Genomic DNA, 27,114 nt, shown 5'->3' with positions numbered 1-27,114 from the left:
CCTCTTCTTGACCAGGAGTCAATTTATGTGCAAGTTCCACTGGTAATATGACTATGGACACAGACCACCCTGACCTTCAGATGGGGATCATTCCTGTTCCGTTTACCTCATAGGGTAGTAAAGACATTAGAAAACCGTAAAAGATTGGATATGTGAAGGAAGAACAAAGACTGTATGGTAATATGTGACCAGAAACAATGAGACAAAGGATTGGGAGACTAGGAATTTTAAAAATACAGGAGTTTGGGCAGTTTTACATTGACCTTGAATCTTCAAATGCAGCCTGTGGAGTTATTCCCAGGTATCACAGTGCCAGAAAATCATTAGTCTTTTTGTATTGTATATTCTTTTAAAATGCAAAACTCTTAATTCCTCATCCTCATACCTTACCCTGAAAGACTTCCTTAGATCACTTCTGCAGAGCAACAAGAGGCTTTTCTTGAAATGTAGTCAATCTTTCATTAGAAATGGGTGCTCTAGATGTCTTCTTGCTAGTCAAATAAGTGAATAAGGAAAAGCAATTTGAAGTCCTGCCTCACAGTTTAAATTCCAGCCATAACCCCTTATACAAGTCAGTTTCTTATTTTAACATACTTCAAGCAGGTTAACTTTATGATTGATTCTTTGCCAGGAATTCATGTATTAACATAATTTAGTGCTTGCTGTGTGCCTGATATGATGGGAATGTGGTAATGAACAAAACTATTGAAAATACAATATCTAAGTAGTTCATAATGGTGGTAGTGATAAATAAACTGGAAAATCTAGGCAATAGATAACTATGGTTGACTACTGAATTAAGTTGTGAGCGTATCGATAAACAGGAAAAAAGTAATTTACTGAGCTATCTTTTTTCTTTTTAAAGATTTATTTATTTATTTATTTTTATTTAATTCCCCTCCTCTCCCCTCCCCCGGTTGTCTGTTTTCTGTGTCTTTTTACTGCATCTTGTTTCTTTGTCCGCTTCTGTTGTCGTCAGCGGCACGGAAAGTGTGGGCGGCGCCATTCCTGGGCAGGCTGCTCCCTCCTTCGCGCTGGGTGGCTCTCCTTACAGGGTGCACTCCTTGCGCGTGGGGCTCCCCTACGCGGGGGACATCCCTGTGTGGCACGGCACTCCTTGCACGCATCAGCACTGCGCATGGGCCAGCTGCACACGGGTCAAGGAGGCACAGGGTTTGAACCGCGTACCTCCCATGTGGTAGACGGAGGCCCTAACCTCTGGGCCAAATTCCGTTCCCAACTGAGCTATCTTGATGGAACATTTGGGATAAAACGTGTGAGTAAGGTGAATAAGTGGAAATATGAGTGTTACAGAATCATATATATATAAGTGTATTGCACTCAAATATTGAAGCTTGGTATGAAGTATTGGAGAAATCTTCCTCCAGTACCTGAAGGAAGATAAGGAGTCAAGGCACAGGGTAAAGGTATGGTGGTACTATATTAACTATATACATTTTTCCTTTTTTTAAAAAATCTGTTTTTATTACTGAAGCTGTCAACTTACAAATCAGTCATGCACATGTGTAAAATTTCCATACAACACCCCTTTGCCAACACCACACTGTTGTGGAACATTTGTTACAGATTATGAGGAAATATCAGACTATTACCACTAATATATGGTGGCATATAAATATGCCATACTGTACATTTGGCATATTTTTTCCATACCCCCCAATTATTAACACAGTACATCTATGGCATTCACAAAAGAATATTACAGTATTGCTGTTAATTATAGTTCATAGGTTACATTAATTTTATTTTTCCCATGCATCTTCGCATTCTCACCACTCTGCAGTAGTGCTGTACATCTGTTCTAATTCAGAGGACATTCTTACATTTGTACTATTAACAATTCTTGTCCACCTCCGGGTTCACTGTGTTTTTCAGTACCTAGAGTATTCTCTAGCTTTCTTTCAATTGACATTTACATGCCTAATCCTATTTATAAACCAGCTGTTACTATAATGTGTTACCATCATCAACTCTATCCATTTCCACATTAACAGTTAAGTTGCGCATTAATATATTTTTAAATAATGGGAAGTATTAGAACATTTTACATGGCAGTGGGAATGGTCAGTGGAAAGGGAGAGCTGAAGATGCAAAAGAGAGCAGACAACAGAGTTCTTGAGAATATGAGACTGGATAAGATTCAGAACATGTAGGTCAGGGATTCTTAACCTTGGTACTATCTACATTTTGATCGGATAGTTTTTATTGTGGGAACTCTACTTCTTAGGATGTTTAGGACGCCTGTGGTCTCTCCCCACCGGATATCTGTAGCACCCTTCTACCCCCATGACATAAATGTCTCATCTGGAGTGTGAGGGAGTTTGCAAAATCTCTATATCCGCGAACCACTGATACAGAGGTATTGGCTTCACAGTGACTGTGTTCTTTTCCTGGGAGGAAGAAATTTAACGTGGGTATGAATAGGTTTGTAGGTTTGAGGTTGAAATATGAAGAAGTTCCCGTCTCATGATTTAGCCTTTCTCATTTCAATATGCGTCAAGGTTATGCATCTGGTGGAATGATCAAGACAGTGAAAAAGATAATTCATTTTAATAAAATGGAACACCAAGATGATTAGAAAAATAAAAGATTCCTAATAAGGAGTAGGAGACTAGAGGCTATTTCTTTTGGAAAAATTATGCTTGAGAGGCTTTAGACCAAAGAAACCAGGCTCAGGAAAATGGATAAAGGTACAAAGGTGGGAAGTGGACTTGGCCCAGTGGTTAGGGTGTCCGTCTACCACATGGGAGGTCCATGGTTCAAACCCCGGGCCTCCTTGACCTGTGTGGAGCTGGCCCACGCGCAGGGCTGATGTGCGCAAGGAGTGCTGTGCCACGTAGGGGTGTCCCCGGGTAGGGGAGCCCCACACACAAGGAGTGCGCCCCATAAGGAGAGCCACCCAGCGCGAAAAAAAGTGCAGCCTGCCCAGGAATGGCGCCGCACACACGGAGAGCTGACACAAGATGATGCAACAAAAAGAAACACAGATTCCTGTGCTGCTGACAACAACAGAAGCGGACAAAGAAGAACGTGCAGCCCATAGACACAGAGAACAGACAACTGGAGTGGGGGAGAAGGGGAGAGAAATAAAAATAAATCTTAAAAAAAAAATGGTACAAAGGTTATTACTAATTTATTTCTAAAATTGATGGATAAAATAACCTATCTAGACCTTACTTGGTCTTTGAGCATTTGAAACTGTTAACTTCTTGATATTTTTGGCTTCCAATTATACTACATTCTTTTGGTTTTCCTCCTATTATAGCTATTCTTTTTCACTTAGATTTATGTTTATTTCTTGCTTGTTCACTAAATGCCAGTGATTCCTAGGCTTATGCCTTCAGACATTTATATTCTTACTCTGTTCCCCTTATTTACTCAGGGCTTCATTTATCACTTTATGCTGGTTACTCCCGAATCTTTATTTCTAGATTAGACTTTGATCCTGAATTTCAGATACAATGTATCTAGCTGCCTCCTGAGATTTTATGAGAGTTTTCCCAGTGTCACTTAAAAATCAACATGCCCCAAACTTAATTCATTACTCCTTGACTCAGTCCTCCTTTTGTAGCTCCTCTCTCCAAAAAAAGAAAACTAAACAATATCCCTATTGGTCTGTGATCCTTATCTTGATGATTGGCTCCATGATCCCTGAGCACTGGCACAACTATTTCCCTCTCTCCTCACATCTAGTTAGTAAATCTTATGTGTACGACTTTCATGTTTCTTCAATTCGTACCTGCCTCTGTATTTCCCCTCTCCATCTTTATCTCATTTTTCCTTTCTCTGTATACAGAAGTGCTTGCAATTTCCCAAAGATACTCTTCTTATCTCTGAGCTTTTCGATATCACTACAAAGCCTTGGATGCTCTTGCCCCATCATCTTTGCCAAACTCCTATTCATATTTTAAACTTAATTATTCATTACCTTCTTCACGCATCCTTCCCTAGCCTCCTCTTCTTCCTCCTACACTGCCTTATGTAAGCTTCTATGTAGCATAATGTAATTAATGGAGCTTAGTTCAAATGGTGTTTGTGATTATGTGGATGTCTAGATTCCCAGATGACCCTCTCTTAGAAAATAACAATCCTAGATAAAATTATTGAAAAAAAAAAATCTGACCAAAAAAAAAGAAATATTCATCCCACTGATTGACTGAACGTGGGAACCCAGAGAAAGAAACTGAACTCTGAAACAGTTCTTTAGTCTGAAGGCATTTGCTGAATAAGGTGAGCAAATTCACAGCTTCATGGGACACATGGTATAGGGAATAAACCCCAGGATCCACCCAACATAAGAAGTAAAATTGGTAAACAGGGCTACAAACTCAGTGTAAGAGTGAACTAAAAATAAACCTACCACTTAGTTGGGGGTTGGAGTGAGGGGACTATAAAAAATATGAATATGTGGTTTGTTGGTTCTGAATTAGGGTAAGGTGGGAAGTTCTCTGAGAAGTAACCAAGAGATGGTACTTATTTAAATGGAGCTGCAGCCCAAATTCATAATATAATTGAATGGTCTGTAAAGAGCTATAAATGAGAATATAAAGTGGTCTATTAATACAGGTTCATGAGAGAAGCAAACTCCCTGCCCCACCCCCCACTCTGAAGGAAATTATTATTTTTTAAAAATTTATTTTATTTATTTCTCTCCCCTTCCTCCCCCACCCCAGTTGTCTGGTCTCTGTGTCTATTTGCTGCATGTTCTTCTTTGTCCGCTTCTGTTGTTGCCAGCAGCACAGGAATCTGTGTTTCTTTTTGTTGCGTCATCTTGTGTCAGCTCTCCGTGTGTGCGGCGCCATTCCTGGGCAGGCTGCACTTTCTTTCGTACTGGGCGGCTCTCCTTATGGGGCGCACTTCTTGCGTGTGGGGCTCTCCTATGCAGGGGACACCCCTGCATGGCAGGGCACTCCTTGAGCGCATCAGCACTGCACATGGGCCAGCTCCACATGGGTCAAAGAGGCCTGGGGTTTGAACCGCGGACCTCCCATGTGGTAGACAGATGCCCTAACCACTGGGCCAAGTCCGCTTCCCTGAAGGAAATTATTTTAAGGGTTGACAAACTTTTCTGCACATGGCCAGATAGTAAATATTTAAAGTTTTGTGGGTCATATAGGGTCTCTTGCATATATATGTATATATATAATAAAAAGTGTTTATATATTCCATTCTTAACCTTGAGTGTTGTCATGGGCAGATTTGACTGCAAGTCATAGCTTGTCTACCTTGACTTATTTCATTCCAAGTCTTAACATATTTCCAAAAGATATTTTCTAGATAATTAGCTCAAAGAGAAAAAAATGACAGTAATACACAAGGCTACAGGGTAACCAAGTGCATTTTTGTAGCTGAAGTCACAGCAGAAAGAGATCCATAAATACTTTGAATGTTGGAATACAAATCACAGAATAGCAGATACAGAATATAAAATAGCTGTTTACATGGTTCAGTTAGTAAGTGGTAAGCTTCCAAAATATTTGAAGGGAAAATAAAACTAAAAGAAGAAAGCAGGGGAGCTTATGTGGCTCAAGTAATTGGGTGCCTGTTTCCCACATAAGAGGTCCTGGATTCAATCCTTGGTACTTCCTAAAAAACAAACTACAAAAAAATCACCTCAGGAGCCTATGTAGCTCAGTGGTTGAACTCTGTCTTCCCACATATGATCTCACTGGTTCAATCCCTAGCTTTGGTACCTAAAGGAAAAAAGAGACATATTTGAAAAAAGATATAAATAGAACTTTGTACAAATGCAAATTATAGAATTTAAAATGAGAAGAATTCAGTGGAAGGGATTTAGAGGATGAAATGCAGCTGATAAGACATAGAAATGTAGGGTCTTGGAAGAGTTCAGCAGAAATTATCTGGAATAAAGCACAGGGAGAACGTATGAAAGAGGTCTAGGAAATGGGGTTAGAAGATTCAGTGTACAGATTTAACAGGAGTTCGATAAAGAGAAGGGGAATGGGGCAGAGGCAATTTATAAGAGATAGGGTTAAAAATTTTCAGAACTCATGAGATTCAAAACACAGGTTCAGTAAGCCCAGCCAATCTCAGTTTAAATAAAAATCCTGTCTTTAAGTGAGAAAGTACAGAATGCATGTGAAGATCTTAAAGTGCAATTCCATTTAAAAAAAAAAGATTAATCTCCAAAAGAGTAACAAACTCACAAATAACTTTTTAACTATACTAGTTGAAACCTAAGAGACGAAAATATTTTTTGAGATTGATAGTGAAATAAAGGCATTTCAGACATTATCAAAAATAAAAGAGTTCGTTACTACCATCTCTTTACTAGATGAAGGGCTAAAGGTGTAATTCAGGCAGAAGAAAAATGATCCTAGAGGAGGGTATGGGTTGCCTATAAAAATGCCTGGTGCATAGTAGCAATAAATATTTTTTGAATTAAGTTAATCCAAAAGAAAGCAAGAAGGATAGGAGGGGGAAAACATAGAAAAGGTGGGAAAATATCACAAAATAAGATGGAAAATGGAAATCGGCTTTCATCATCGTAATTTTTGCAAATTAATCACATGGGATGGTAAAGGTTGTCAGATAGTAAAATAATCCACATGATATTTACAAGATAAACATGTAAAACAAAATGTTACAGAATGGCTGAAAATGAAAATGATGTAGAAAAACAAAACCAGGCAAGTATTAATAAAGATGATGTAATTATATAAATGGCGCAAAATAGGCTAATATTACTAGCGCTGTAAGGATCATTATGTAATGATAAAAGATTTAGTTACCTGTAAGCTATAACAAAAATGTACAAGTTTCTAATGGAATTGTCTCAAACATATGAAGCAAAAGCCTAGCTGAAAGGAGAAATAGACAAATTCATAATCATGGTGGGAAATTTTAACACCCCTTCGTCTCTGTTACAGACAAAATGTAACATTTGTCCGACCTATATATAGAATTCTCCCACAATCATGAAATACATTTTTTTCAACCAACAAGAAACTTCACAAAATTTAACCACATGCTATTTAATGCAAAGGTTTGGCATCATACAGAGCATATTCTTTGAATGCAGTGCAGTTAAGCTAAAATTGATTTTAAAAATTGTCTAGAGAACATGTGTTTTGAAAATTAGAAGCAATTCCAAATACCTTGTGTCAATATTAGAAATCATGAGAAGTCATGATTATATATCTCAAAACTGTGGGCTACATCCAAGTTATATTTGGAATGGAATTAGAAGATAGGCTGAAGATGGATGCTTGGCTTGCTTCCCCAACCTGTTTATGGATGCTTGGTTTGTGTTGCCAGCCTCAGAGTTGCTCATTACCTCCAAAAACTGTTGTTTCCCTGATGCTTTTATCTCTTAGCTAAGAAAGTAAGTGTGGACTTCAGGGTCAGCTGTTCCATGGGGTCAGACTCCAGGGATGCAGACACCAGTTTGTCTACCTTTGGCTATCATAAATAATGCCTTTGTGAATGTTAATGCACAGGTGTCTGTGTCCCTGTTTTGGTTCTTTTAAGTATTCACCTGGAAGTGGGATTGCTGGGTCTTTTCATAATTCTATATTTAAGTTATTGAGGAATTCCTGGACTCTTTTATGGCGGCTGCACCATTTTGCATTCCCAGCAACAATGTATGACAGTTCCCATTTCTCCACATCCTTGCCAGTACTTCTTTATTTTCTGTTTTTTTTTTTCTTCCCCAAATAATAGCCATCCTAGTGGGTGTGAAGTGGACAATGTACATGTTTAACTACAGGAAATATAATGGTGAAAAGGCTTGGTGTGGATATGTTTTTCCACAATCCATATGCATTTTTAAAAAATTTTTATTTATTTCTTCCCACCCCCTCACTGTTTGTACTTGCCATGTCTGTCTGTCTTCCTTGTTTCTTTAGGAGGCAACAGGAACTGAACCTGGGACCTCCACTATGGGAAGGAGGCACCTAATTGCTTTAGCCACCTCCATTCCCTGCTTTATTGTGTCTCATTGTGTTTTTCTTCTTGTGTCTCTTGTTGCATCATCTTGTTGTATCAGCTTGCTGTACCTGCCCATCGTGTCAGCTCTCTGTCTTGTTCTTTAGGAGGCCCTGGGAACCTCTGCTCCCTGCTTTGTTGTATCTCTCATGTTTTTCTTGTGTCTCTTGTTGCATCAACTTGCCATACCTGCCCATCGTACCAGCTTGTGGTCTTCTTTAGGAGGCACTGGGAACCGAACCAGGGGCCTCCCATGTAGTAGGTGGGAGCTCAGTTGCTTGAGACACACCTGCTTCCCCTATTTACTTTTTTTTCCCCATATACTTTTTATGTCTAAAGAATAGAAATACAATAAATCATAAAAGCTTAAATGGAAAAAAAAGGTCTGAAAATTAATGAGAATTTTTTGAAAAAGTAGAGCAAAATAAATCCAGAGATAAGAGAAGGGGAATAATGTAGCAGAAATTAAGGAGAAAACAAGAGCATAGACAAAGCTAATAGTTGATCCTTGTATTGCTATTATTATATTTCAGTGAATCCAAGACACTATTATTTATAAGTTGTGCTGTTTTATACCACTAAAGAAAAAAATGCTACCTGTAAAATTCACATGCCATCAATTGGAGAAAGTGCTTCTAGAATGTAAATATAAAAGTAACAAAGCTCTGGTGAAATAAATTTTTAAAAATTGAGAGAAAGCACTATAATAATATTAGGAATGAAAGAAGGGATTTGGAAAGTTAGATTAAATGGACAAATTATAATAAAAATATAATTTAATAAGAAAGAGAAAGCTTGACCAGGACTATGTCATTCAAAAAAGTGAATCATATTGCAAAACGTCCACAAACAGAACTCCAAGTCTAGATAGCTGTACCAGTGAGTTCTACCAAATATTTTAGGGTCAAATATTTGAATAACATTTAAGTTGTTCTAGAACATAGAAGAGAGAAACTTTCCCAATTCTAAGTATCATAATTATTCACTGGAGTAATTCGCTAGAATAAGCATGGTATGTGAAAACTTGGCAAGGTCAGAATAGAAAAGGAGAAATGACAAGTCAGCTTAGCCCATGAACATAGATAAAAAAATTTTTAAACATAAGTTAAATCAAGCAACTTACCAATAGGATAATTTATCATGACAAAAAATAGAGTTTATTTCAGGAGTGTGAGGGTAATTTAACAATAGAAAAACAATTTGCTACATTTACGGGTTAAAAGAGAACTATATAAACTTAATATAGATACATTATACCATGGATCAAGTTAATATACATTTATGATTTTAAAAAAAAGAATTAGCAAAATAGGTGTAAATGGAATTTCCTTAACCCCATAAAAGTTATCTACAAAGAAACCTGTATTTAACATCAAACATAATAGTAAAGGGAAGCAGATGTGGCTCAAGTGTTTGGGCTTCTACCTACCACATGGGAGGTCCTGGGTTCAGTTCCTTGTGCCTCCTGGAGAAGGTAAGCTGGCACAATAGGTAGGCTTGGTGAGTTGATGCAGCAAGATGATGCAACAAAGATACTAAGAGGAAAGACAGAGACACAAAAAAACAAGGGAGCTGAGGTGGCTCCAGTGATTGAGTACCTCTCCCACATGGGAGGTCCCAAGTTCAGTTCCTGCTGCCTCCTAAAGAGAAGATGAGCAGACATAGCACACAGCAAGTGGACACAGAAAACAGACAGCAATCGCAAACAAGTGGGGGAGTAAATAACATAAATCTTTTTTTAAAAAAGACCATAATGGTAAAAATTATAAAAGCATTTTTTAAAAAAGAATAAGATGAGTTTAAGAGGGCTTACCATCACCACTTATATTCATCATTGTGCTGGAGGTACTTATCAGTGGAATGAGTATAAAATAGAATAACAAGTACAAGAATTAGTACATATCTTGAACTATAAATTCATTGCAATCCCAAAAGTCTTGCCCCTCCCTCTTTCCTTCTTTCCTGTTGGAGATACCTTAAACTGATTCCAAATTTATATGCAAGTTTTAGACTAAAAGTAGCAAAGTCATTTTAAAAAGAAAGCACAATATTGGCTTACCCTTCCAGATACCAAGATTTTTAGAAAATACTTTAGTAATTAATTAAAATAGTGAGGTATACAAATAAACTAATCTAAGAGAGCAGAGAACCCAAATAGTCTTACCCATATGTAGACATTGAATAGATGACAAAGGCATGCAAGGCAAAGAGGAAAAGATGTGTTGTTTGATGATGGTGCTAAGTCAGTATGCCCTATGAGATAGCAATGAAATATGATCTTTGTCTTAAAAACCACTTTCACATCAATTCTAAGTGGATTAGAAATTAGTCATGGAAGACAAAATGATAAAACTTACCTAAGAAAACATCTCAAAGACCTTGGGATAGGGAACACTTTCTTTATAAAAACATAAAAATAAAGGAAATTATTGATTAATTTGATTAATATTAAATTTATTTTCATTTAAAAACTCCACAAGGAAGGTAAAAAGATAATCCACAAATTGAGAGAATACATTTTACAATATATACAACCAAAAATGATTATCCAGATTATGTGAAGAGAATTCTTATGACTCAATGAGCAGACAGAAAGCCCTATTAAAAATCCGCAAAATGCTGTGGAAAACAGTTTGACTGTTCCTCAGAAAGTTAAGAATAGAATTACTTATGACCTAGTAATCTCTGCTTCTAGGTATATACTATAAAGAATTGAAAGCAGGCACTCGAACAGATATTTGCATAACTGTTTATTGTGGCATTTTTCACAATTAACAAAAGATGGGAACAACCCAAGTAACCACCTGTACATTAATGGATAAACAAAATAGGGTATAGACATACAATGGAATATTAATGCAACCACTAAAAGGAATGAAGTTCTGATATTACGACAACATGCATGAACCTTGAAGACATCATTTTGTGTGAAATAAGCCAGACACTAAAGAACAAATTATTGTATGATCCCTCTGATATGAAATAATTTGAATAAGCAAATAGAGTCAGAAATTAGAATACAGGTTATCAGGGACTGGTGAGGGCTTAGGGAAGGAGAGGTAAATAATAGAACATTTTAGTTGTATATAAGTTACTAAAATAAAAAGTAAAAAAATCAAAATGTGCAAAAGCCTGGCTCAGGGTTTTTCAAAAGGAAATCTGAGCAGCCAGTAGACAAATGAAAAACTGCTTAGCTTTCTTATTAATCAGGAAGATACAACTTAAAACATAGTGAGATACTGTTTCATATCCACTATTTTTATTTATGTTCTCAGTGCTTTCTTTCTATATAATTGGTTTCTGCTCATTATTTCTTCTCTTTGACTTTAGATTTAATTTGCTCTTGTTTTCTAACTTCCTAAGGTAGAAACCTCGATCATTATTAAGCATTTTTTTTCTTTGATAGTCATTTAAGGCTATATATTTCCCTTTTAACATTACTTTAGCTGTGTCTGGCAAATTTTGATCATTCGTGTTTTTGTTATTCAGTTCAAAATGTTTTCTAATTTCTTCTGTGATTTCTCATTCATAGATTATTTAGAACTATATTTAAAATTTCTAATTATTTGGGGCATTTTTGACATATTTATTGATTTCTAATTTAATTCCATTGGAGTCAGAGAATATACTGTGCAAGATTTCAATCTAGAAATTTATTGAGACATTTCATGGCCCAACATATGGTCTCTTTTGGTTGAATGTTTCATGTACACTTGAAAATACTTTGCACTCTTTAGTTGTTGGGGGTATTGTTCTGTAAATGATGTGTAGGCCAGATTGTGTGATAGTATTGTTCAAATCTGTATCCTACTAACTTTTTGTCTTTTTTTTCTATGAATTCCTTTGAGAGGGATGTTAAAATCTTCAAATGTGATTGAAATTTGCCTGTTCATATCTGTCAGTTTTTTTGCTGCATGAATTTTGGGGTTTTATCAACTTTGCCGGCTTTTTTTTTTTTCCCTTAAATATGTTTTTATTACAGAAGTTGTGAACTTGCAAAACAGTCATGCACATGTGTGGAATCCCCATACAACAACTCTTCACCAACACACCACACTTTCTTGGACATTTGTTACAGATTGCCCCCTTGCTTTCTTCTATCTTTTTACTTTTAACTTATTTGTGTCTATATTTTATTTTATTTTTAAAGATTTATTTATTTCATTTCCTTTATTTTTCTTCTTTTTTGATTTATCCTGCCCTTCTCCCTGATGGTTTTCTTGTCTCTCTGTTCATTGTTTGCTCACCTTCTCCAGGAGGCACCGGGAACTGAACCCAGGACTTCCTACATGAACCATATCCACCCTCTGTGACTTATTTTAAAAGACATTTTTCTTTCTTTCATCTGCGCCCCCCCTTGGTTGTCTGCTCTCTGTCCATTCGCTGTATGTTCTGTGTCCACTTGCATTCTCCTCAGTGACACCGGGAATCTGTGTCTCTTTTTGTTGCATCATCTTGCTGTGTCAGCTCTCCATGTGTGGTGCCACTCCTGGGCAGGCTGTGCTTTTTTTGGCGTGGGGCAGCTCTCCTTGTGGGGGTACACTCCTTGCACGTGGGGCTCCCCTACGTGGGGAACACCCCCTGCGTGTCACGGCACTCCTTGCGTGCATCAGTACTGCACGTGGGTCGGCTCACCACATGGGTCAAGGCAGCCCTGGGTTTGAACCCTGGTCCTCCCATATGGTAGGCGGATGCTCTATCAGTTGAGCCACATCTACTTCCTGAAGACATTTTTCTTGTACACAACATATAGTTGGGTCCTGTTAAGTTTGTAACAGTTTTGTTCCTGTTGCTCTTTTTGTGCGTTTTTTTGAGTTTGCCAAATATTTTATAGTATTCCATTTTATTTTCTCTTTTGGCTTCTTAGCTGTAACTCTTTAAAACATTTCTTTTTAGTGACTGTGCTCAGGCTAATAATATTCCTCCTTAATTTTTCAAAAACTAGAGTCTTTATTGTACCTTTTCATATTTTAAAACTTTTCACCTTACATTTAAACCTTTAAAAAATTATACAAATATAATAACCTTACGCAAATACAAGTCCATTACCAACCCTCCAGGGATTCCTTTTCTTTTACATATCCTTCTCTTTTATATGTGCTCTAAATCTCATATTAAAATGTTATTGTTTTTTCTTTAGTCAAGTGTCTTTTTTTTAACAAATCAATCTCATTGATACATACTAATAAAGCATTCAATTCATCCAAGGTGTACAATCAATAGTATTTGGTATAGTCACATATCAACTATCTTTTAAGAAAATTATGAAAGTTAAAAAGATACATTGTCTTTGTAATTTGTAAGGATCTTTATCTGAAGAGTCAGGTGGCAAGGACAGGTGACACCAGATGTATGTGAAAGAGAACTTTATTAGTACTCAAAGGTCCTAGAACAGAGGAGTGGCACACCTCTCAGGGTCACATGGGAAAACACATCAGGAGCGTAGGGCTCAAACAGCAGGCGGGGAGCAAAAGGTTATAGTGCTGGGGACTATGCCTTTATAAAAGTTACAAGGGTAAAGCTGTAGTGGTTGGTCAAGCAAGAGTAGGAATTGAGTTTGTATCTGACTTTCTCAGGAGTGCAAACCTAGGCAGGATGCAGGAAGAAGAAAGAAACTATCTTATATAAGCATGTGTCAGGGTGGTCACTGAGGGACCTAACAAGAGGTTCTAAGATGCTAAGTCATTAATTATGACAATGCAGGAGTCCATATATTGTTAATTACAGGGTAGGAGATGCTGAGGGATTATGACAGTGTAAAAAACCCCTTATGTCACTAATGACAGGGACATGCTGAGGCAGCATGATATTGTGAAAAGCCCCCATTGTATTTTTTTTTTAATTAGGTACCTGGGATTGAACCTGGGACCTTGTACTGCTCCCCAGCCCCTATTGTATTTTGATTCACCATACTTTAGTAATCTTTTTATTCCTTTCGGTAATTTAAGTTTCCATATAACACCATTTCCTTTTCAGCCTGAAGAGCACTCTTTAGCATTTCTTGTAGTACAGGTCTACTGACAACAAACCATCTCAGTCTTCGTTTATCCAATAATGTCTTTATTTCACCCTCACTTTTGAATGATATTTTCACTAGATATACAATTCTGGATTAACAGTTTTTCCTCTTGGCAGTTTAAAGATGATAATCCATTTTCTTCTGGCCTTTATCAATTATCATTTCTGTCATTTTCCCCTTATTTGTAATGTGCCTTTTCTTTCAAACCACAGTAAACTTTTACTTGACTATATATGTGTATAAATTCAGTTAAAAATTCTATTTGATCAAATTTAAATGCATTATTGACAATAAGATCCACCATTTTTAATGTATCATTAAGCAAAAAATAAACTGCCAATTCAAAGGTGATATTCTATCAATTGTAAAATATACTCCAGTTTCACAGATGTTAAATGTGAAAAAAGTGAGTATCTTAGAATTTCATACAGTAACTAAAAAATGCCCATGTTTTCTCATTTTAAAGAATTACATGAACGAGTATTGTCAGTTTCACAAAAAACAATAGTACTTCACAGTTTTAGATGAGCACAGTTTTAGATGAGCTGGGCATGTTCTTTCCTTACCGAGATATATACATACACTCTCTCTCCTTAACACTTTTCTAAGTTTAACTGTTGCAGCAGAGAGAAGTTGAGTTTACGCAGTTTTGCAGGCCAGGACATGAGAATTCTGAGAAGAAAGATTTATTTTGACTGGCCAGACTTGGCAGACTCTTGTCCTGATAAAAACCGAGCCCCAAAAAGAATTTTTGGGTCCCTTTTATACAGAGGATGTAAGAGTGGGGAGTCAAACAGTGCTTATATGCAAAAGGACTTTTTTGTTAGTTTCTTCAGGTGTTTTAGATAGGTTATTTCCTTCAGGTAAGCTTGAATTAGCATGTATCTCCCAAATTCCAGGTAATCTTTTAACACATATCTCCCACATTCCAGGTAAGCTTGTTTTAACACATATCTCCCATATTCCAGATAAGCTTTTAACACAAACCCCCCACATTCCAAGTAAGCTTAAGACATTTGGTTTGCATCCTCCCTGAGTATCCAAAGCCTATAGAGTTTATACTTCTCAATTGGCTTTCTAGCCATACTTGGATATAGAGTAAGTTTGAATTTATGCACAGGCCATATTATAATTACTCCTGTGTAGTTGCCTGCCCCATATTATGAAAACAGCCTTTCACTTGTCCCATTTTCTTAACCTGTGCTCTCTGCAGTAGAGTACATTGAGCAAAATCTTTGGTGAGGTGGAGGAACATGGACTTTGGATGGATAAATGTAGGTTGGACCTTGGCTCACATTTATTAGCTTGCCTTTCGCTGCAGGTAACAAAATTCAAATCAATATGGGTTAAACAGTAAATTTTAAAAATGTATTTCACATGGTGTGAGATCTGGTTTAAGTATCTCCTCTTGAAGTCTGGTTATTGTGACTCAGTTGTTCTCAATGACCCAGCTTCTTTCCAGTGTTCTACTCTGTTATCCTCAGCAGGTTAGCTACCTCCTCTTGAGGTTATAGGACAGCTTTTGATGTCTTTTTATTTACATGAGGACTTCTTTTCAATATGCAAAACTAGCCAGCAGTTCTTGTGTTTCAGCAGTCAGTGGAGCATGAGAAAACTTTTTTTTTAAAGATTTATTTATTTATTTAATTCCCCCCCTCCCACAGTTGTCTGTTCTCTGTGTCTATTTGCTGTGTCTTGTTTCTTTGTCCGCTTCTGTTGTCGTCAGTGGCACGAGAAGTGTGGGCGGCACCATTCCTGGGCAGGCTGCACTTTCTTTCGCACTGGGCGGCTCTCCTCAAGGGCGCACTCCTTGCGCGTGGGGCTCCCCTGCGCGGGGGACACCTCTGCGAGGTACGGCACTCCTTGCGTGCATCAGCACTCCTTGCGTGCATCAGCACTCCTTGCGTGCATCAGCACTCCTTGCGTGCATCAGCACTCCTTGCGTGCATCAGCACTCCTTGCGCGCATCAGCACTGCGCATGGGCCAGCTCCACACGGGTCAGGGAGGCCCGGGGTTTGAACCGCGAACCTCCCATGTGGTAGACGGACGCCCTAACCACTAGGCCAAGTCCGTTTCCCTGAGAAAACTTGTAGTATTCTCCCTGATTTAACATTTCATTCTTGTAAAACTTACATGGATATTCACTATGCAAATACAGTTTTTGTCTCCGGTACAATATCCTTGTACATAAAATTTACATATTTCCTTTTTCTTCTCTATCTCTGCATCATGATCAGATTTACACTGGTTATCCTTAATACATTTCCTTTCAAGAAAATATTTACAAATTTGTTTTCTTTTGCTTTCTACTTGTATATTGGTTGATGAATCCCTGGCTCATTTTCACATGCTACTGCTTTTCTGTAGGTCTGTCACCCTTGTCCTGTAAGCCATTTTTCCTCAGGAAAACATTTAATACTTTGTTTCCAGTGCCAGCCCATTTTTGCCTATTTACCATTCTTGTGAACAGCTTTAAGATTTTTATTTTTTTGTTTAATGGTTTGCTGGATATCATTAATCCCCTCTTTCTTCACAGGTCCTTCGGGAAATAGTAAGAACCAAGTGGTATTTGCCATTTCCTTGGCCTGTATATACTGTTGAAGCTCTTCAGCAAAATTATCTTCTGGTTCCTGATTGCAGATATTATCATCACTATATGCACCATAGTCATTACTTCTTGCCTTTCTATGTAGCAAACTCTTGTGTGATATTGTAGAGTTCCCCAAGTGCCTAAATTTTGGGGGAATTTGCTCACACTCCACACTTAACTTCTCATATTTTGTTCTCTTCTTGTGTTTCTTCAATTTCTGTATCATCTGTTTCATCAATTCCAGATGGATCCAGCTGCAAGCCCATCAGCTTCAGGGTAACTCCCTAATGTGTCTTTTTTCCTTCTGACTATTTTGAATACTTTAGCGTTGATTTTCAGCAATTTTATTATGTGCTGTTGTGTAATTTTCTTTAAATTTATTCAATTTGAGGTTAACTGAATTCTTGAATTAATAATTTGATGATTTTCATCAAATTTGGGAAAATTTCAGCCATTATTTCTTCAAGTAGTATTTTTTTCTAAGTTCCTTACTTTTCTTTTGAGATTTCAATTACACATTATACCATTTGCTGTTACTTCACAGGTCCCTGAGGTTCTGTTTTCTTAAATCATTTTTTCTCTCTGTTCTATAGATTGAATTAAATCTATCAGTCTTTCTTAACTAAAGTTTGTCTTTTGTCTTCACTCTTTCTAATCCCATGCAAATATAAACTTTTCAGTTCTGGAATTTCTAATTTTTATAGGCTTTATTTATTTTGCTTTGATTCCCTGTTTACTCATTAAAATCCTGTTTTCCTGTAGTTCTTCAAGCCTATTTATAATAGCTGCTTTAGAGTCTTTGTCTTAAAATCCAATATCTGAGACATCTTGGAGACAGACGTTACTGACTGCCTTTTTTCCTTAATTATGGAAACATTTTCCTGTTTCTTTTCACACTTTGTAATTTTTAAAATTTTGCAGTGTATATTGTGTATGTTATATTCGTGATTATAGGTTAGTTGTCTTTGAAGATTTCTGAGGAAGCTGATTTTTTAAATAGTTTTTTCAACTCCGTCTGTTTCTCTGTGATTCTGTATTTTTAATTTTTTTAAAACACATGAAAGCCTTCAATTATAAAATATGGTCCTTGAGGATATGGTGAAACCTCATTTGCTTGGGCATTTTACATTTCATTAATCAGGACGTTATTAAAATGTATACATTCTTTTATTGATTTTCCTTTTTTATTTGCATTAATATTTTAGGGTTTAATTGCATCAATGCATGTATTCATTAAGTAGAATGGCAGTGGTATTGTTGGCATATAAGAAAATTTATTATTATTGCTGAACATGAATATTTGAATTTCCATAAGTTAAATGTTAGCACGATGGTACTCTACTGAAATTGAAAATTGTTTGGGTAGGTAGGATGGAAACAGACAGTACAGGGTCTTTAGTGCTATTAAGGAGATTAGGGGAAGCTGATGTGGCTCAAGTGATAGAGCTTCCACCTACCTGGGTTTGATCCCTGGGGCCTCCTGGTGAAAAAGAAGAAGAGAAAGCATGTGTGTGTGACAAGCCAGTGCCCACGCAAGTGAGTCATGCAGAAAGATAATGATGCAAAAGAAGAGAGACAAGGAGAGAGTCAAGGTGAAGCATAGCAGAAACCAGGAACTGAGGTGGTGCAATTGACAGGGAACCTGTCTCCCCTCAGAGATCTCCAGGATTGAATCCCACCCAGTGAATCCTAGAGGAGAGAAAATGAGAAGAGAAGACAACACAGACAGTAAAAATAGCAGGGTGGAAGGAGGGGAAGGGGGGAATAAATAAAATAAGTAAATCTTAAAAAAAAAAAAAAGGAGATTAGAGTAAGGAGCATTTGTGGTTCTTGTAGTGGAAACTGGTATGGTCAAAATAGTGGTTTAATAAGATTTAATGTAACTAGGGGCATTAGCCTCGGTCTGAGTAAGGGGAACCAAAGATGAGTTAAAAGCCTATTTATAATAATTCAGGGGTGATATTAAGATTAAGTGCTGAACAAAAGGATAATAGTAATTCTTTTAACAAACATTTGTTAACAACCTTTTACTATGTTTCATGGGTTTGTGGGGATGAAGAAATGAAAAAATTTGGGAGAGATTTTAAAGAAATAGTGCATAGTGCCTGTGTGATAGAAATAAGGATACTAATGAGGAAAAATTGGGAGGAAATGATATTGAGATCATATTTGGAAATGTTGAGTTGATGTCATGATGTGCATTCATACAAATGGACTTGTGATATTTACTAATTCCTCTTATAATTTCTTCTTTGATTGTTTAGTAGGAGTGTGTTGTTTGGCTCCCATACATTTGTGAATTTTCCCCTTTACTGTCTGTTGATGATCGGCTTCATTCCATTAAGATTTGAGAAGGTACTTTGTATAATTTCACTTTTCTTAAATTTATTGAGAGCTGTGTTGTCGCCCAACGTGGTCTATCCTGAATAAAGAGCTATGAGCACTTGAGAAGAATGTATAAGCTGCTGATTTGAGCTGCAACATTCTGTATATGTTTTATTAGGTCTATCTCATTTGTCATATTGTTCTCGATCTCTGTTTCCTTGTTGATCTTCTGTGTAGTTGTTCTATCTAATGATATGAGTGGTTAGTTGAAGTTTCCAGTTATTATTATAGAGATGTTTATTTTCCTCTTCAGTTTTGCCAGAGTTTGTCTCTAATAATTTGGGCACCCTGGTCAGGTGCATAGACATTAATGACTATTATTTCTTCCCTTTTATTAATATATAGTCCCTTTTATTAATATATAGTGACTTTCTGTACCTCTTGTAACATTTTTGCATTTAAAGTCTGTTTTGTCTGATATTAATATAGTTACCCTTGCTCTTTTTGGTTACTGTTTACTTGGATTAACTTTTTCCAACCTTTCACTTTCTGCTGATTTGTATCCCTAAATGTAATATGAGCTTTTGTAGACAGCATACGGATGACTCATGTTTTGTTTTTTTAATCAGTTTTATTGAGATGTATTTACTTACCGTGCAATCCATCCAAAGTGAACAATTATTGGCTTTTAGTATCATCACAGTGTTGTACATTCATCATCACAAAAATTTTAAACCGATTTCATTACTCCAAAAAGAAAAACTCCACACTTATTAGCAGTAACCTCTCAATACCCCTATCCTTTCCAGCCCTGCATAACCACTAATCTAATTCCATATTTATAAATTGATTCATATTTACATTTTAAATAAATGTACATTAAATGGGATCATACAGTATATAGTACTTTGTGTCTGATTTTTTTCACTTAGCAAAATGTTTCTGTCTGATCTTAATATCTATAACATTAACATGCATTTGTTCAGTTTCCAAGAAAAACAGTCTTAAATATGCAATATTACCCATATTCGTATTTCATATCCAGTTTTACTATACTATACAGTCCCATGATACATTTTTTGCCTTTCCTTCTCGTAATATACATGGCCTTAGATTTTCCATTTCAACCACTGTCATGCCCATATAATAAAACGGCTAAAAACAACTACTATGTTGTGATTTCACCTTTTCGATTCATTTTCAAAGATTGATAAACAACTTTTTTACCAATTCTGCACAGCTTAACCCTCAACTTTACATTCTGTAACTTCTTTCTATTTTATGGTGACCCATATTCTAGTTATTAACTCCACAAGTTTACACAATATTTTTAGTTCTGGTAGCACAATCATAGAGTATTTGTCATTTGTGTCTGGCTTGCTTCACACAGCATGATGTCCTCCAGGTTAATACATGTTATCATGTCTCACGACTTCATTTCTTCTTAAAGTTGCATAATATTCCATAATGTGTATACACCCCAATTTATTTATCCATTCATCAATTGATGGATCCCTGAACTGTTTATATCATTGGGCATTTGAGAAAAACGCCACTATAAAAATCAATGAGCAGATGTTTGTTCTTGTCACTTGTCTCAGTTCTTCTGCATAGTGTTATTCACTACCAGGTATATACCCAGAAGGCTATATTCAACTTCTTTAGGAACTGCCAAACAATCCTCCACAGTCGCTGTACAATTCTACATTCCCACCAACAGAGATTAAGTGTCCTATCTCTCCACATTCTCTAAACACTTGTCATTTTCCACCTTTTTAATAGTGGTCCTTCTAATAGGTATGAAATGATATTTCATTGTAGCTTTGATTTGCATTTCCTTAATCACTTAGTGACATTGAACATTTTTTCATGTGTTTTTGCCATTTGTATTCTTTAGACAAATGTCTATTCAAGTCTTTTACCCATTTTTAAATCTAGTCATTTGTTTTTTATTGTTGAGTTGTAGCATTCATTTACACATCATGGATATTAAACCCTTATCGGATATGTGATTTCCAGATATTTTCTCCCGTTGGGTCATTGGCTCTCTTTTCACCCTTTTGACAAAGTCCTTTGAGCTACAAATGTGTTTAATTTTGAAGAAGTCCCATTTATCTGTTTTTTCTTTTGTTGCTCATGCTTTGGATATAAGGTCCAAGTAACCATCACCTACCACAAGATCTCAAAGATGTTTCCCTACATCTTCCTATACTAGCTTTATGGTAATGGCTTTTATATTTAGGTCTTTGATCCATTTTGAGTTTCTTGTATAGGGAGTAAGATAGGGGTCATTTTTGATCTTAGGACTGTAGATATCCTGTTCTCCTGGCACCATTTGTTCAAGAGACTATTTTGTCCCAGTAATGTGGGCTTGGCAGTTTTGTCAAAAACCTCTTGGCTGTAGAGGTGAGGGTTTAATTTTAGACTCTCAATTTTACTGCACTGATCAGTGTATCTATCTATATGCCAATACCATGCTGTTTTGACCACTGTAACTTTGTAATACATTTCAAGGTCAGGCAGTGATAGTCCTCCCACATCTTTTTTTTTAGGATGCTGTTGACTATTCGGGTGCACTATCTCTTCCAAAGAAATTTGATAATTGCCTTTTTGATCTCTGTAAAGTAGGCTGTTGGAAAATAATTGTTATTGCATTGAATCTGTAAGTTAGTTTGGGTAAGATTGAAATCTACACAATATTTAGTCTTCAGGTCCATGAACATGGAATGTCTTTCCTTTTGTTTAGGTCTTCTTTGATTTCTTTTAGTACTGTTTTATAGTTTTCTGCATATAGGTCTGTACTTTGGTTAAATTGATTCCTAGATAGTTTAGTCTTTTTGCTGCTGTTGTAAATGGATTTTTTCCCCTGGATTTCCTCCTCAGACTGTTCAATACTAGTGTACAGGAACAATGCTGAATTTTGTGTGTTGATATTGTATCCTGTCACTTTGCCGAACTTGTTTATTGGCTCAAGTAGCTTTGTCATAGACATCAGAATTTTCTAAATATAGGATCATGTCCTCTGTGAACAGTGAGTTTTACTTCCTCTTTTCTTATTTGGATGCCTTTTTTTTTTCTTGTCTAATTGCTCAGATAGAACTTGTAGCACAATATTGAATAACAGCGGTGACCGTGGGCATCCTTGTCTTGTTCGAGATCTTAGAAGTTTTCCACCTCTCTTCAATGAGTACAATGCTGGGAGTGGGGTTTTCATATATGCCTTTTATCACATTCAGGAATTTTCTTTCTATTCCTATCTTTTGACGTGTTTTTATCAATAAAGGATGCTGAATTTAGTAAAATGCCTTTTTTGCATTGTTTGATATGATCATGTGTTTTAGTCAATTTGTAATGTGTATTATGTTACTTGTTTTTATTATGTTCAACCATCCTTGTATACCAAGAATAAATCCCACTTGTTCATGGTGTATAATTCTTTGATGTACTCTTGAATTCTGTTTCCAAGTATTTCCTTAAGAATTTTAGCATCAGTGTTCATTAGAGAGATTGATCATAATTTTCTTTTCATGTAGTATCTTTATCTGTCTTTGCTGTTAGGGTGATGTTGGCTTTATATAGTGTGTTGGGTAATTTTCTCTCCGCTTCAATTTTTTGTTAGAGCTTAAACAGAATTGGTGTTAATTCTTGATATGTTTGTTAGAATTCACATGTGAAACCATTTTTCTGGTCCTGTACTTTTCTTTGTTGGACTGATTCAGTCTCTTTAAATGTGATTGGTTTGTTACGTTCTTGTATGTCTTATAGAATCAATGTAGGCTGTTCGTGTGTTTCTAGGTATTTGTCCATTTCATCTAGTGCTGAGTGTTGCTATTCCAAGTTAGCAACCCCTGCTGTGGGCTGCTACTCTAAGTTAGCAACCTACGAGGACCGGGCGGGCTTCCACGGCTCGGCGGTGAGCCCCTAGGCCAACGCGTAGGCCTAGGTTCTCCAGGCGTGGGGGACGCGCGGTAAAAACCACGGAGACAGCCTGTGAGAATGAGCTAGTCTAATTTTATTGCGGAAATACACTTGATTATATAAGGTCGGGTCAAGGGAGGGGTAGGAATTGGGGCGGGTAAACTACAGGGCGGTAGTGGATAGGCGGAACTGTGCAGGCAGCTATGAAGTAGGCGGTGATTAAGAAAGGGGGCAGATTATGAGTTGGCTAAGTGGACGGGACTGGCGGGAAGGATAGCAACGGCTGGAAAAGGGAGATAACAAAGGCTAGGAGGAGGGGTGAAGGGAGGCAGCAACAATTGCTCCTTTTGTTTTATAAAAAAAAAGGTGTGAGAGAGTAGAGGGATGGGCTGTGGAGGGTGAGAGAAAAAGAGGGCAGGATTGACTGGCGATGGGCAAATGACATCATTTGGCCAGAATGTATGCATAGCCCTTAGGGTTGGTGCGTGCCGGTGCTAGACGAAATATCTAACATGATGTTGCGCACGCTTTTTTGGGGTGGATAGCACTGTGGCTGGCTTAACCGCGAAGAATTCTCAGACGTATAGCAATAAAGGGGGGCAGAGGGTGCACCCAAACCCTTTACGCCGAGGGAAGCGAACCCGTACCGACGGCTAAAGTCAGAGAGCTTCACAGCAAGCAGCTTCACAGGCGGGATGTACAGTGGGAAGGGGGGTGAGGACGTGGTCGAGATTGAGGAATGGAATCAGAGGTAGCAAGACGTTGGTAATGGATTTGAACAAATGAGGAAAATACACTGTCAGCATGATCTTTGGCAAGGCGGATGATTCGTCGAATGGCCCAAGGACCAACGGCGAGACCTAGGATGATGAGCAGAACTGGGGTTAGTAACGGGAGGAGATAGGGGAGGAGGGGCTGCAGAAAGCCCCAGGAACCAGCAGTTTGGGCTCGTTCAAGTCGGCCTTGGTTGAGACCTTTTTCAAGTTCTTTTAAGCTGGAGTCTACTAAACCGGTATAGTTGGCATAGACACAGCATTCTTCTCCCAGAGCTGCACATAGGCCACCTTTTTTGAGGAGGAGGAGGTCAAGGCCTCGGCGGTTTTGCAGGACAACTTCTGAAAGGGAATTGAGGGAGTCTTTAAGATATTTGACTGCATCTCGGAGGTAGATGATATCAGAGTCTACTGCTTGTCTGAGGTTTTGGAGGGCGGAGGCTTGTGTGGCTAGGGCTGCAACACCAGTGGCAGCTCCAGCTGTAGCTAGGAGGGAAGTGACAGTGAGTACAGCAGTAATAGGTTCGCGTTTGTGGAGGTAAATAGCTTCTTGAGTGTGGTGAAAGGCTTCAAAGAAATGTAGAGGAGTGTGATAGATGACTCGAGGCGTGAGAAGGATGAGAGCACACGTTTCTTTGGTCTTGTTAAGTGTGGCAACAGATAAGCATGGGGTAAGTCCGGTGGAAGAGCAGAGCCATTGGGTGGTGTTTAGGGGAACTAAGTATTTGGCAGAGATGTTTGGGGAGGTATAGTTGGTACAGGCAGTAAGGCTGGGAGTGTGGGAAGAACGGGGGTGAATGCATAAACCTTTGGAAGAGATGTGCGTAAAAGTGAGTGGGACATGAGTAGATTGATTCCAATTGCAGGAAGAGGGGGAATCGTCGGTGGAGGAAGTAAAGAGTGGTGAAGGGATAGCAAGTGGATCATAGAGGGGGAGGCTGGGGGAAAGACACAACCAGCAAGAGCGAGTGAGGTTGGGGTGGGAGGCGTTGAGAGAGGAATAGGAGGCGTTTAGGAGTTTGAAGTAGGGACTAGAGGGGATGAGAGGATGTGGTTGTATACCTGAAGCAGGGGGGGAAGTGGGGCTTGTAGAAGGGACGACGGCGGCCGAGGTGGAAGAGATTTTGAGGGGAGTAGATGAGGACGGAAGAAGGTGAACAGTGGGTGAGGGAGGAGGGTTAAGGATGTGGTTGGGACCAATAGCAGAGGGTGGGGCGGAGACAACACGCTTTTGGATTTCAAACAAAGCGCCACGATCATAGTTGCTCATATACAACCAGAGTCCATAGGGGCGAGCGGCCAGCCATGTATCGTCGTTTGGGTTTTTTACTATCAGCGAAATGAAGTCCCAACGGGAATTGTTGGCTACTTGGAGAGAGAGATACGTGTCTCTGTTGGGGGCGCCGGACCATCCATGGGCCATGGTCACACATCCCCAAGAGGGACAGTAGAAGTGTGATGGGTCATGACAACCTCGAGCACTAGCAGGACAGATGTAAAAACCAGACACAGGGTTAAATTGAGGGCCAAGGAGACGATTGTTTCGAGAAAGCAGGCATGCTGTATTCCCGCCTCGACAGGATGAGGAATGGTGGAAGCCTACTTTTGCTTTTTTGATGTTACTCACTTGGCATTCGGGACGGAAGGAAATTCCAGCAAGAGGGCAGATGTGCGTGAAAAAGGAGGGAGCGACACTAGTAACATTATAAGCGAGAACACGTTTTTCTGGAAATGTCTGCAGGGTCCAGTTGAATGGCTGATGGGAGGAGGAGCTTTGGGCAGAGGAGGCTAGAGACAACATGAGAATGAGGAGATGGATGAGGTAGGGGAGGGGAGGGGAACAGGAGGCGGGGGTATGAACAGAGCGGGCTCGTCGGAGGAGTTGGAGAACTTGGCGTTCGATGGGGTCATCATCTTCAAGGGAAAGACGGCTTAGGCGGCGGGCAAAGAAACGTTGTCGACGTCGTTCGCGGCGAGAAAGAGCTGGTGTGGTTCCCATGGACAACGGTGTCGGAGAGGTGTCGGAGAGGTAGACTCGGGTGAATTTACCTGGGGGCGTATAGTGGTCATGGGAGAAGGACGACGAGAGAGGTGAAAGTGCCAATTAAAAGTAGAAAGGCGACAGCGAGGAGGAGGCGTTGACGGAGGTTCCAATCTGTTGGGGCTGTAGCTGCGAGGCAAACAGCTGAGAAGATTGTTAAGAAAATGAAAATTACAAGAAAGAAGCAGAGTAAGAGTGGGTGCGAGGGGAGCTTGAGGAGCATCTGCACTGAGAGTTCTTTTCTGATGAACTATAAAGCACGTTTTGGTGAAGGTCAGGCACTTTTCAACGGCGCCGTTTGCGGAGGTAGCAAAGGCTTTTCTTGTGGAGTATGCAGATTGGGTCCTTTGAGAGATCTGTAATGACAAAAGAAGGAGAAGAGAGCCCTCATAGAGGAGGGGCAATCAGCAGAAAGAAACTCGGAGAGAGCACTTATTTAAATATAAGCATTTCAGGGAGGGGCTGGTTGGTGCTGAATTTGAGTGAATGGGGCGACATCTGGGCCTCCGCTGTCAATGTTGTCTCTCACAGAGGGCATAGGGTACTTATCATTAAGGGGAACCTTGGGGTCGGTGGCAGGCCTGATATAGCGCCCAGGGACCCAGAGTGGTTGTGGCTCAGAGTCTGGGAAGATACAAGCAAAACCTCTCCCCTGTGCTAGCAAGGGAGCCGGGTCCTGCCAAAGATTTGTGGCAGGGTCTTTCCAGTGAACAAGAGGGACTTGCGAGGGTTGCCACATGGGTCCCCAATGTTTGTGGGTTGGGGAAAGTCCCTTGTCATCGAAGGTCAGGAGATTGTGATGAATAAGGCAGGCAGTGATGACGTCAGCAGGGGCTTTATGGGGGGAGGAAGCTCTTTCTTTTTGAATGAGTAGCTTGAGCTGTTGGTGAGTGCGCTCAACAATTCCTTGCCCTTATGGATTGTAGGGGATGCCAAAATGGTGTGTGATGTGGTACATTTGTACGAAGCTGGCAAAGGTGGCACTGCGATAGGCTGGTCCATTGTCGGTTTTGAGATCCCAGGGAATTCCCATGAATAGAATGGCTTGTCGGAGTGCTTTGATGCAATGTTTAGCGCTCTCTCCTGTGAGGGGCACGGCGTAGCACAGGTGCGAGAAAGTATCAACTGCAACATGAAGATACTTAAGGCGTCCAAAGGCGCTAACGTGTGTGACGTCAAGTTGCCAGCGGGAGTTAGGCCGTAGGCCGCGGGGATTAGCTCCGCGAGGCTGCAAGGGTCCAAGAGGCAGCAAAGGTGCACATGTTTGGCAGGAGCGCACAAGATGTTTACATGTTTCAATGGGGAGGTCTGGGAAGAGCTTTTGAATGGATCGCGCTGAGAAGTGGAATTGAGAGTGTAGGAGCTTAGCTTGGTTGACAAAGTCTCCCAGTCTTGTTTTGTCAGTGAGGTTTTCTTGAATGGCAACTGGGCATACATGGCGGCCGGATGCTAAAGCGTCGGCGAGGGCATTTCCTTGAG

At 38.9% G+C, this 27,114-nt stretch overlaps 1 protein-coding gene and 1 pseudogene across 7 annotated transcripts in view; one reads left to right on the top strand and one right to left on the bottom strand.

Moving 5' to 3' along the window:
* LARP1B (La ribonucleoprotein 1B) overlaps window positions 1-27,114 on the top strand; it is a 168,026-nt gene that overhangs the window by 50,179 nt on the left and 90,733 nt on the right. The gene's annotated exons all lie outside the window — the stretch shown is intronic.
* LOC139439992 (zinc finger CCCH domain-containing protein 8 pseudogene) lies at window positions 5,631-18,557 on the bottom strand (annotated as a pseudogene).

This window comes from Dasypus novemcinctus, chromosome 1 (assembly GCF_030445035.2).
Source record: "Dasypus novemcinctus isolate mDasNov1 chromosome 1, mDasNov1.1.hap2, whole genome shotgun sequence".
Classification (NCBI taxonomy): domain Eukaryota; kingdom Metazoa; phylum Chordata; class Mammalia; order Cingulata; family Dasypodidae; genus Dasypus; species Dasypus novemcinctus.
The sequence above is the reverse complement of the archived record's forward strand: the minus strand, read 5'-3'. Positions and strand labels throughout refer to the sequence as shown.